This window comes from Vicugna pacos, chromosome 1 (assembly GCF_048564905.1).
Source record: "Vicugna pacos chromosome 1, VicPac4, whole genome shotgun sequence".
In the NCBI taxonomy this organism is placed as follows: domain Eukaryota; kingdom Metazoa; phylum Chordata; class Mammalia; order Artiodactyla; family Camelidae; genus Vicugna; species Vicugna pacos.
In genome coordinates, this window is record NC_132987.1 from 22,994,594 (window position 1) to 23,007,932 (window position 13,339).

The following is a 13,339-nucleotide window of genomic DNA, read 5'->3' on the forward strand; positions in this document are numbered from 1 at the left end:
GGAGTTCAGTATGATTGGTAAACTCTTAACTACCTTAAAAAACAGACCCAAGTCTAAAAAGTCTAACATCTCATGAACAACCAAAGTTAATTTTTACTTCTGTAGAACCCAAAACAAATGTTCCAGATTAGCAGGCACCCCTTCTTCAAGCAATGAGTGTCTCTGACTCTGAGGTTCCTTCGATCCTGTGGCTCTGACAGGTTCAATATATGCTTCCAAGTTTGCTGTGCTTCTTTGCAACAGTCCATCCAGCAGAAAGAAAAAGATGGAAAATGTGCTTTCTCTTTTTAATCACCTTGGGCAGGAATTAATTAATTACACAGGAATATATAATATCTGTAAACATAAATATATAAGTACACATATATATCTCACTTCACCTTATATTCTTTTGGCAAGATCTAGTCATGTGACCACACCCAGTTGCCAAGGAGGCTGGAACACATAGTTGCAGACTACTCAGCCCCTTGCCAGCCACAATTCTGTGACTAAGGTTGGGGAGCATGAATTTTATTGGGAAGTTTGCTATCTCTGTCCCACTTTCATTCTAGAAGTGGTGTGCGATGAACAAGTGCAACATCAGTGATGCTGCTTCATACATTGCCCTCTGACTAGGGGTACTAGTAGGGATGGCTGTAATACACAAAAGTTCCAGCTCTCCCTCTACTTCTAGAATACAGGAGCTGTTTTAAACAAACAATTAAAAAAGTTACACTCTCTCTTTCAATCCCGCCATCCATCACATCCTTTCTTTCTGTGTCTATCCAGGTGTTATAGGGCCCAAACAAGACCTTTATCCAAAGACTAAGATTAGATAAAGATGAAAAATGATCCACTACAGTATGTGATATTAAGAAAGAAAATTTTTTAAAGGCTTACAATAGTTACAATGTTTCTAAAATATCTACAAATTTTGATATTTTTATTATAATCTAATTTGGCTCTTATAAATGGTAGGAAATAGACTCTAGTTGAAAGCTGGGAAGTAGACAGGTATCTGATGTCTCCTCTCTAGGCTAAAGTCCCAGAAAAGGGAAAAGGTGTAATATTTTAAATAAATTTAATGGAGAACTTCTGCTCAGGTTCATGTTTAGGATGCAGGGAGGCAAAAGTCACACATAATTACAGCGCTGTAACACTACTTTTAATATATTACTCACAAGAGTTTGTCCATGTGTATATATTTTACATGACTGTAGTCATAATATTAAGATTTTTAATCAACCATTTCCCAAGGTTATCTGACACCATTATGCTAAATCTTTTAAGATTAGAAACTGCATATTAACTATAAATTGAACAAATCATTATCTACTTGGTCTCTAAAAGGAAGAAACAACTTTAGACTTCAACTGTTCATTAGATTTAGAGATTTCACTTTCTGGACGATCCAGACCAACTAGCTACTCTAGAAATAAATTTCTTTTCAGATATCTTGGCCTAATGGTCATTTAGCTTCTGCTTAACATTGATGATAATTGTGAAATCACTGCCAATTTTACTTATTCATTTGTTAGTGATAACACTAAAAATGGTCAATAATGATGTGATATTGGAAATTTTTAATGAAAAAAATTAAAGGAAAGTCATAGATCAAGACTCTAAAGATTTCATGTCAACCTCCTAAAGATCCATTAATTTATCTCTTGGCAAAGTTGTTCCACCAATCACTAAACGGCAATGTCTCATTTTATGTACTGAAATCCTAAATCATTTCATTATTTGTTGAGTAAGTCAAGACACAAGTTATCTTCAGCAGTTAGGAAAACAAATCTTAGCTGTTTGGGAAAACAAGGACTTTACCAGTTACTTGAACAGAGAGAATTTAATGAAAGGAGTTGGTTAGAGAAATATTAGAGGGTTAAAGAGACAAAAATAGAAAAATAAATAACACATGGAGTAACTGCAGAAAGCAAGTACTAATACTTGACCTGTGGGACAAAAAGGAAAGCAGTTTGGTTGTTTAACTCTGGAAGCTTGCAGAGGGGTTGCTGAGGACTGAGCAGGGGGTTGCTGTGCTGGTGCCTTTGAGGAGGTGTGTGAAGATGGTTCAGAGCATGGATACTGTAATTGTCTCTGCCACTGACAGGGGCAATGACTAAACAGGGAAGAGTACTCTCCTCCCTTCTCTCATGCCCCGTTCTGTCAATAGCTGACAGGATGCCAGCTCAACAAGGAGAAATGTAGCTTGCTTAATAACCAGTTCATTATGTAAGTAATATCATTTGGAAGGTTATAGGTGAGAATAGATAAATAGTAAAATTAAACGTCTGTGCAATTCCACTTGATCCGAAGACTTTTCAGTCTTTAGGACAAAATGAGATAGAATTTACAAAGCCAATTTAGTGAATTTATTCTTGATCACAACTTACTCCCTTAATTTTATCAAAGCATTAACTTACTCTGGAAACATTCATTCCCTCTATATTTAATAACCTATTAGATTATGTCAAAGATTCATTTTCAGCATACTTACAGAACTTGGAGTTCTAAAATTTTAACATTTGTCATTGTAAAGACCAGTAACATTTATCTGTCATCATTACTTTCCAGTTGCCTCATTGCTTTCTCACGGTCACCCTTCTTTGATTCTAAATCAATATTCATTTAGCTTTGACTCTAAGAATTTCTGTTTTTCACCTTTGTGAAGTTATAGTGAATGATTTTATTCTGCCCTCTAGGTAAGTTTTATTTAGCTAAATCCATCAGAGACAACTATAACTTTGTGTTTTTTTATACATTTTCTTTCAAAATATCTTGGCACTCAGTTGATACTGTGTTTACTAGTTTGAACATCTGTTTGAAGATTTCTCCCTCAAGCCAAAAGTAATCTCTTCTGCCTCTGAAATCCCATAAAATTTTATCTGTACCTCTATAATAGTGAAAACATTTTCCAGTCAGACCTAAAATTATCTATTATGTATGTTTTTCTCTACTACTCTACTTTTAAATTAAAACAAGTTCTTTTTGCAAGCATTATTTGCCAAATAATTTATTACATACAAAGAATGCAAATCTGAATTAAAACGAAGAACTTAGTCCTATGGAACCCAAGACCAGCCAAGAGTGATATGTAAATAAATGATTAAAAGTGTGAGATGAGTTTAATAATAGTAATATATACAAGATACAGAGATGGCAAAAAAGAAAAGGCGGTTTATTTTGCTGGGAGTGGATTGAAGAAAATTCTAGCTGCATCTTGAGTTGACATTTTAATTGGTATCCAAACAGTAGGTGGGGTTGAGCAAAGAATGACATTTCATGTAGAAAGCATGGCATGATTAAAAAATACAGAGATATGAAAGCTCAAGGCATACTGGAGGAATGGCAAGGAGTTCAGTAAAGCTTAAGATGATATATAAATGGGGATTCAGTAAAAAAGATATAGGAAGTGTCCAGGTCATGGAGGTGCTTGGATGCAATGCAAAAAGGTTTTGTGCTCCATTCAGTAGGAAGTTCAGAATTAACAATAAATTTTACTTAAAAGAGATTACTTAGGGTCTGGTGAATTGGACCAAAGATCAACTGAAAGACTTTAAGAAATAGGTTGAAGAAACGTAACCTAATCAGGTGCTCTTATTTGAGACTTTGCATTTTGAGGAAAAGACACAGAGAAACTCAGAACACTGTAATTAAATCCAGCAGCGAATGCCCCACTGCCTGTTGGCAGCAATCTCAAGGCTTCCTAGTGTTTAGGGTCAACGATATTGTGAGGGAAGAAATGACACCCTGACTAATCTATTTCCTGTACTACCCATGGGTGCAATTCATGCTCTAATCTTAAACTTTCATTCTAATTCTCCAATGTTTCCTTTTGTTTGTGAATTAAATGACCTACTTTCAATACATTTCTTTTCTCTTTAACTTAGCCAGAATTATTTTCTAGAGAATTCCAGTTGGCTTTGTACAGATCTGAAGCTGAGCTACAAGTCGCTTTACGAAAATCTTTAAAAACATAAAAGGTGCTATCAATTTCAAAATAGTCTTACTTTGAAAGTATAAATATGAAAGCAATCTCAAGATATTGTAAGAACACCTTGTTGAAAGTAATAGTGGGGGGAAAAATAGATTTGGCATGATAATTGCATTTCAGGACTAGAATTACTGATTAAGTGAAATGCGTTTTTTCATAAGTCCATATGAACTATATATTAGTGTGCTTGAATAACATGTTTTGTAATTGCAATCTATTGATTTTCGTTGACTTTTAAATATTATTACCACTTTTTAATTTTCAAAAGAAAGGAAAGAAGAAAAATAAAATATGCATTACATTAGTATAGGTACGAATGCTTTGAATTTTATAAATCTTCCTGCTATTCTTTCCAATATGTTTTTATGCTTTTATTTTGCTTTTTGTAGTAACTAGTTATTTTATTCTAATTAATATTGATAAAATACTACTATTAATTTGATTGGAACATTCAAAATTATTATACTGATTAAATGTATTCATTTTTAAGAAGGTATAATTTACATACAGTAAAATTCACCCTTTGTAATTTACACTCCACTGTCTCTGACCTGCGCAGTTTCTGCTGAAAAGTCTTCTATCTGTGATTCTTAGCTTTGTCCTCCTTATGTTCTGTGTCTATTTTTCTAGTTGCCTTCAAATGTTATGTTTTAGTATTTGGTCTTTAGCAGCTTCAAGATTCTGTGTCCAGGGGTATGTGTGCATGTGTATATGTGTGTTTAGGTGTGTGTGGTTTTTGCATTTTGCACCTATGCTCTTTAGAGTTCTCTAAGCTTCTTGGATCTTTGATGCATTGTCTTACATTATCTTTAGAAAATGATCAACCACTATTTCTTTAAAATTTTTTTTCTCTGTCATACTTTCTCTTCTTCTTGCATTCCAACTATCTATTTATTAGATTGTTTGATATTTTCCCATAGACCCTGGATGGACTGTTTTTATTTTTGTTTTAATTTTTTGCCTGTGTCTTTTTTAATTTGGGTAATTTCTATTGATTTATCCTTAAGGCTACTGATTCTTTCTTTGGTTTTATCAAGTCTATTTATGTGACCATTATGGGATTCTTCTATCTGTTAGCATGTTTTTCATGTCTAACATTTTAATTTGATTCTTAGAGTTTCCATCTCTTCGCTAAAATTCACCATCTATTTCTGCATGTTGATATTTTCCACTTGTACCTTTAAGATATTAATTATAATTATTTTAAATTCCCTATCTGATATTTACAATCTCTGAATTATATCTGAAACTCATTTTATTATCTCTTGAAAGTGATTTATTTTTTGCATCTCATAATTTTTAGTTAAAACCTAAATATGTTGTGTAATAGAGACTGAGGTATTTATTATTTATAATTAAAAATGGACACATCTTTTCTTTTGCTTGGTTTTAATGTGAAGGGCTGACTCAATCTTGTTAAGAGTGGCTCTGGCTTTGGGTTTTGTTGTTTCCTGTGTTTAATTTCACTGTACTACATATTTGAAATTCCTGTGGCGTTAGCATGTGAGCTAGTTTGCTGGAGAGTTTTTCCTCAGTGTCTGTTTCACCCTCAGTCTTAGGTCTCATCTTTGTGCCTGCAGCTCAGAAAAGTTCTTGCTCTACATTCTTGCCTGCCGCCAGGTATACACTGCTGTTACCCAAGACTTGCTAACCAGTTTGTGTGGGGCAGAGGGCTGGGAAGGTGTGTTATCTCTTGTTCTTAGGAAGGTCCTGTGCTGCTGGGTCCCATGAGAAGGGACCCTTTTAGAAAAGTTGTAAACCCCATAATAGCCTATAATAGTCTCAGGACATTTTCGTGAAAGTCCCATAAGAAAAAGTTATTTTTTCCTCTTTTCTTTCCCTATGAGCAATTGATTCTCACTTGTGCCCTGAGGGTGATAGATTTTTCTGTCCTTGTCCAAAGACGTAAGCCTTTTGTCTAGAACAGTAGACTAAAATACCATTAAAGCACAATAAATGGGATCCAAAAATTGAATCATGTAAAATTAAAATTACATTATTGAGAATTTCAATGACAAATAATATTTTCTAGTCTTTTTTTAATTGTCACAAAACAGAAAAAAAATGCAAAACAAGGAATGATATATTGCAGACAAGTAAATAAACTTCAAACTGAGAAAGTCCTAAAGGATCAGGAGGGATTTACCTTCTAACAGAATCTCTCTCCACAATGAAAGAGAAACTTTAACCTATTTATATTCCCTTGAGAATGTTGGACTGGAAGACTAGAGCCAAGTGTCAGTCATTATGGGGGAAGGGTATAGCTCAGTGGTAGAGTGCCTGCCTGACATGCATGAGGTCCTGGGTTCAATCCCCAGTACTTCCACTAAAAATAATTAAATAAACCTAATTACACCCCCCCTGAAAAAAACACAAACAATCATTCCAATTTGCATTCTAGTGTTTTAATGTAAGCATTCAATTAATTTTATATACAAACATTGGGCATCAGTATAAAATTACCACCAATTTATTTTCTTAGAACAATACTCCAAAGTGGAACAAACCCTAGGGTTCCTTTTCTTTTTTTCTGAGAAAATGTAATGACAATATTCAATAGGAAACCCCTCAAACATTGCTGAGGGAGTGGGCTGATAAAGCAAAGCTGAAAGTATCAGTAAAAGAAAGTGAAGAATTTCTTGTGCTGATAATATTGGATTTGTAATTTGAGCACATTGATCTTTTCTCTTAAATAAAATACTTAAAGACCCTCATTAGTTATTGTCTACAGTATTAGAACCAGTTTGAGTTTTCCTGCAGGATTTAAAAATACAGTAACTATATTTCTGTAAAGAATATCTAATTACACGTCTGAAAACGTGTTCAGTGCTAAGACAGAATATTTTAAAAACAAGATGATCTTGAAAAGTACAAGATAGTCATTTACACAACCTAGAGGAGTACCAAGTACACTTTGGTAGTTAGTATGTGTTTTCTATGTGAGAAGAATGAAAACAAACCAGTGGTCCAGATGAACTTGAAAGTAATTTTCTCTCTCTTTTACTCATATACACACATCCTTATATATTTACTTAAAGACGTCATAAATAGCTCCAAAGTCACATTAGAAAGCTAGTATTATGAGAATATATACTATTTTTGATATTTTCAAATTCATGAATTGATGATTATTACTTGTTTTATTACTGACATGAGGTTACTGTGTTGTCTGATTTCTTTCCAAAGAGTCAAACTAGAAGACTAAATAGACTTTAATTTCTATTTTCCAAAATACTTGGTTTTCAAAGAAGTTTTGAAGAAACAAAAAGATCTACCTTGTACTTACATAAGAAAACCTCTGTTAAATGAAGCTGTCAACTTTCTCTGAAATTTTGTAAAATTGAGAAAATTTTAATAAAATATTAATTTTGTATGACTAGATAATTTTATTTAAAACAATTTATGGAAAATCAACAATCAAGAATAGCAAGGAGAACTTGGAAAAGAAGAGACATGAATGGAGATTATAATCACTAAGTTTTAAATAATTATGAAACTTAGTAATTAATCAATATCCTCCTAGCACTTGAATAGACATGTAAGCCAAACAAATAAAATAAAAGATCTAGAAATAGGACTAAATACAAATGCAACTTATTAAATGTTAAAGACAGTATCTCAAACAAGTAGGCAAAATAGACTATTTATAAAATAATGATGAAGCTCTGGGTCAGCATCTAAAAAATACAAATAAATTTAAATATATATATATATTTGTTATAACTTATACCAAGATAAATTTTAAATAGGTGAAAATGTGCATGTGATGCATTATGTAACAAAAAATTAGGTAAACAAATAGATTAATATCTTCATAAAGTTTGAATAGGGAAGAGTTTTCTAACTATGAGTCAAAATTCTAAAGCCTTTGAAGAAAGATTAGCTAACTCAATCACATAAGCATCAACACCTGTACATATGAAAATTAAATATAAATGTAAAGAAAATATCATGAGCAAACTGAAAAAAAGAAAGTGATATATTTATAATGTATCACAGACGAAGGACTAATCACCTTAACTCTAAGAACTTCTAGAGGGTGGTGCGTTAGTTAGCGTGGGCTTCCCCTGACTAACATGCTGTTCTTGGCTCTACTTCTTATGTGTGAAATACATTCATTTCATCCCAACAGCCCCCAGTGTCTCAACTCATTATAGCATCAATTCTACGGTCTAAACTTCAAAGTCTCATCTAAATATCATCTAAGTCAGGTCTAGGTGAGACTCGCAGTACAATCTTCCAGAGGCAAAATTCCTCCCCAGCTGCAAACCTGTGAAAGAAGACAGGTCATGTGCTGCCAAAATACAATGGTGAGACAGGCACATGATGGACATTCTCATCCCAAAAGGGAGAAATGGGAAAGCAGGAGGGATTGATGGATCCCAAGCAAGCCCAGACAGCAAGGCAGATTGCATTAGATCCTGAGGCTCAAGAATAATCCTCTTCTGTTTTCTGCTCTGCCTTCAGGACGCAGCGGGGCAGTGGTCTTGCCTCTGCCTCTTTGCCAGGAGGGGGCCCGGCCGCTAAGGCTCCAGGCAGCCATCTTCAGGCCTGCTGAAACAGAGGCAGAGGCCACTCACCCTCTGAAACCTAGGAGGCAGCCCTGATGATCTCTGAGTCACCTTTGAGTTCATTCTTCCCTTGTCTTTAAAATAGTGCATGTTTATGATTTAATAGTTTTATGATCAGATCCTGTAGGATCTATGAAGTCCAGCAGCCTTTCTTCATTTTGTCTCATCTCTGTCTCCTTCACTTCAAACTGTTAGTGTTTCTGATCGTATAAACTCATAACCTCTTCATCGAGTTATAGCCCAGCCCACTCCCATGCCTGGGGCTCTCTTACAGACATGCTTTTTTATTTTTTTTGTTTTGTAATATGAACAAGCTGAGAAATTTCAAAATCTTTAAGTTCTGGTTCCATTTTGCTTAGCAGTTCCTTCTTCAATTTATTTCTCTCTTCTCAAATTTTATCATAAACAGTCAGAAGGAACCAATCCACTCTCTCAATACTTTGCTTAGAAATCTCCTCAGCTAAATATCCAATTTCATCATTCACAGGTTCTACCTTCCACAAAACGCTGGAACATAAACATAGTTCAGCCAAGTTCTTTGCCACTGTATGACAGGGATTGCCTTTCTTCTATTTTGCAATGATACATTCCTTATTTCTGTCTGAGACCAAACCAGAATGGCATTTAAAATTCGTATTTCTACCAATATTCTATTCATGATTGTTTATGTACCCTCTAAGAAAATCGTAGCTTTTATCTCTCCAGCTCTCCTCTTTTCCTTCTGAATCCTCACCAGAATCGCCTTTAACGTTCATATTTCTAGCATGCACCTCAAAACTCTTTGACCTTTTCCTAACACTGTTTACAAATTCTTAGGTATTTATTAGAGCAGTACCCCCACTTCTCAGGATCGAAATCTACGTTTTTCATCTCAGGCGTTTATGACAAAACATCATAGACTATGTGGCTTAAGCAACAGAAATTTCATTTTTTCACAATTCTGGAAGCCAGGGTGTTCAAGATCAAGACACGGCAGGGTTCAATTTCTGGTGAAAGTTCTCCTCCTGGCTTGCAGATGGCCACTTTCCCTGTGTGCTCACACGGCCTCTTCTGGGTGCACACACGTGAGGGAGAGCTAGCTTTCTCATCTCTCTCTTATGAGGGCACTGATTCCGTCATGAAGGCCCCACTCTCATGACCTCATCTAACTCTACCTTCCAAAAGCCAGTCTCAAAATAATATAACGTTGGGGCTTAGGGATTTAACGTACAAATTTCAGAGGGGCACAAATATTTAGTGCATGACAAGTCGTAAGGAAAATATCAATAACATGATAGAAAAAATGGACAAAGGATATGTATGCAGAGCTCTCAGAAAAGAAAATATAAATGGCTCTAGCACATATGAGAAAATGAACCACTATGTTTGTAATCAGGGAAGTATGCTGAGACACTGTTTTCCACCTTAATGACTGCCAAATCCAAAAGTTTAATCATGCCCTCTGTTCATGAGGTTGTTAGGAAACAGGAACTTTCATGTTACTGGAGGAAGATTAAATTGGTACAACCCTTCCACAGAGAAACTTAGTATAGTGTAGCACAATAAAGATGTGTATACCCATAGACCCAGATATTTATCCTGCAAGTAAAATTGCTTACCTGAGGAAAGATATAACACAATTGTATATAATAGCAAAAGATTGGAAGCATCCTAAATGCCTATCAATTGGGAAAAGCTTAAACAAACTGAGGTGTGTCCTTCAATGGAATACATTACAGCTGTCAAAGAACAAGGCAGCTCTCTGTACAGATATGAAAAGATTTCTGAGATAAGTGGTTGCTAAAGATAACATAGTACAGTGTATATAATACACTAAATATTGTATAAATTGGGGGTAATACATATTTATACTTATATTTGTTTGCCTATGCTTAAAGAAAAAGGAACCGCAGATAAGAAAATAGTGATTCTATGTCTCCAGCAAATGGTTGGAGTTAGAAATGGGTAAATGAGGGACAGAGATGAGAGGAAACTTTTTGATTGTGTACTCTTTACGCATTTTTCTGTTCTTGACTATTTGAGTGAATAACCTATTCAAAATTAAATTCAAACTTAAGTTAAAAATGTTTTTGATTTTGTAGAAAGGCAGAACCTAGGAAAGAGTCTATAAAACACTGGAAATGATGTAAACCCCAAAATAAACAAATCAAAATTAGATGAATGAGATTTGTAAGGTCATTACACTAACATTTTTAGAATAGCATGTTATGTGAAGTATAGTTTCATGTGTGAGGTTAAAATTTCACAATTACTATGAAATGAACTGCTGTGGGAGGTGAGAAGGCTTGGGAGGATCAAAACATGCAGTTTTTTTTTTAATGATCCTCTTAAGAAGAAAACATCAGATAATGAGGGAAATAAAAACAAGAGAAGTGTCAAGGACATTAGCAAAACTTTTAACTTGTGTCACCATGAGAAAAGGCAAAGGACTACAAAGAGCTAAATGAAAATAAAAGCCAAGAAAGAAGGATCAAGGGCCCCAGATGACCATGGAGCAGAGGCTACTGTCCCTGACATCAAACTGTGGTTATTAGGCCACTGAGATTTTAGGGTGGCCGCCTCCCAACAGTTTCTCTGCTAGGGTGGAAACAGTGTTGTAGCATGGGTGTGCCTTCTCTTTAAAATATAGTAATGAAATTCACTATCAAATAGGAAGCTTAATGACTTTTAAGCCCATACCAGTGAAAGAGGACAAGATTATTTCTAAAATACATTCTCCATCTTTAGGGGAGGAAGATGTTTCATTACTTTCTTCATATTTCTGTCAGAACTTACCATATGGCAAAACGCATATTTTATATACAAATTTTATTTGTTTATTAAAATCAGTTGATACCATTGAGTGACACAAGACCATACTCCAAGTGAAGATTAGCACTATGAGTATGTTTTCCTAACACAGACACAAACTTTAAAATAATACATTTATATTGACAGAAATTTTTTAGATATGTTTTTGGCACATGTAACATATGCATATATTCCAGGCTGATGTAATCCCATACTAAACTTCTCAGATTGTTTTAGCTCTCAGAGGCCCCTCTGTGGTGAGATCTTGTGCAGGACAGAGCCTGATCAACTTTGTACAGTGACATAGACAACTTGGAAGTACAGAGAGGTGACACAATGAGAGGGAAGCAGAAGAGGGGCTGAGGAACTGAAATAGAAAAGTATGTATTCATAAAGTCAGACTTAAAGTTTGATGATAGCAAAGGCAGTATTAGCATCCTTTAGTGAAGTCTTTATGACACATGGCAAGAGTTAAGATGGTCCGTGGTATTTGATTAATATTAAGCTAGACTTTTCCAGAACACCAAAGACTGTTTGGGGAATAAGTTAGAGACTACCTGAGATGCATTGGCTCTTGCATGACCCTAGAGTTTCATTTCTCGAATTGCATAATATTGAAAACTCAAAGTACCTAACTTGCTCCCAGGGACCCCCTGATGATCAGAGAGATTTGGCTTCCCACACAGTCATGACGAGGCAGCAGAACTGGGAATGTCAAACCATGGTGATATGTGCTATGGGGAACAATAAGGATCAAATTTATGATACTCTCTGCACTTCCTCAGGAATCTCCTCATGTGCCTGGAGCTGCCTTTAGCATCTCTGAAACCATGCATTTTCTGGAAATATCGTTGTCTTCCCTTATTGACTTACTGTATTGAGAGTTTGTTGGTATGAATCACCCAATGTCGTGAGACACTATAACCTGAACTACCTTTTCTCTTTCCTTCTATGGAAATAAATCAGGTAGTTTGATTTCTTTTTTGTATGCAGTTTGAGTCAAATTCTTTTTGTATTTTTACGGTGGCTCAATAGCTATCAGAAATACTCCCATGGCAGCCACGAGCACTATAATGAGCAAAGTCTCAAAGAACGATTTCAGATTATGCTCTAAAAGTGCACAAAAAAATAATTTTAGAAAACTGTATTATTTACTTAATAGTCCATTCTTAGGCAGTTTGAAAATACAGAAGGAATAGCTAGTTCCATCAACCATAGAAACATTTTGATAGAGTTAGGCTGTTCATAAACTTGATGTATTAGGATATGCAGTTGCATTTTCAATATAATATGTCTAAAATATTAATAAAGATGTAGATATAAAATGGTATCAAAGCATTAAAGATGGGCAGCACTGAATTCTGAATGACTGTATGCCTGCTTTCTTTTGATAGTATGATATATCTTAATCAATTTTATGACCTACAGAAAGAATTAGAAAAAGATGAATGTATTCAAAACCCAGAGACATTAGCCATGTATATTTTCAAATCAGAAAAGAAAAATGTGTTCTGTTTTACTTTGCTAAGCATTGTACTTCGTGGCAAAGAAATTACAGTCTGTACTGGAAGGTAGACAAATGCTTAATGATAATTGGATTGAACTGTTTCATTGTTGATGCATTTATATATAGATATAATTTGTGGTTTCCAGGAAAACTGTTCAATGAAATAAGAACACCGCTGAATATTTACAACCTGCTATAGGAAAAAAATCTAGGACAATTCAAATTTTACATTTAAACATTTAAAAAAACAGAAAAACTAACCTTGATGTGTTGCTTAAATTTTTCTGGTTTCTTTATATTTTTAATAATTTTTCTGAATTCATCAATAATGCATTCATTATCTAAAATTACTAACAATATAGAAGAAAGCATGAATAATAAATAAACCTCACCCCTTCCCCTAATCATGAAAGTTTGATTCAGCTATCTCATTCAAAGTAGCTTCCATCTGGTAGCTCCTCAGTGTGGCTTCTCCTAATTTCCCACTAAAGTACTGGT

At 34.6% G+C, this 13,339-nt stretch overlaps 1 long non-coding RNA gene and 1 other non-coding gene across 2 annotated transcripts in view; both read left to right on the plus strand.

Annotated features, from left to right (window-relative positions):
* Positions 1 to 13,339, plus strand: part of LOC140695702 (uncharacterized) — a 518,879-nt gene that overhangs the window by 236,821 nt on the left and 268,719 nt on the right. The window lies entirely within an intron of this gene.
* TRNAV-GAC (transfer RNA valine (anticodon GAC)) lies at positions 6,226 to 6,299 on the plus strand. The gene has a single exon. It is a non-coding gene; the product is annotated as a tRNA-Val (tRNA).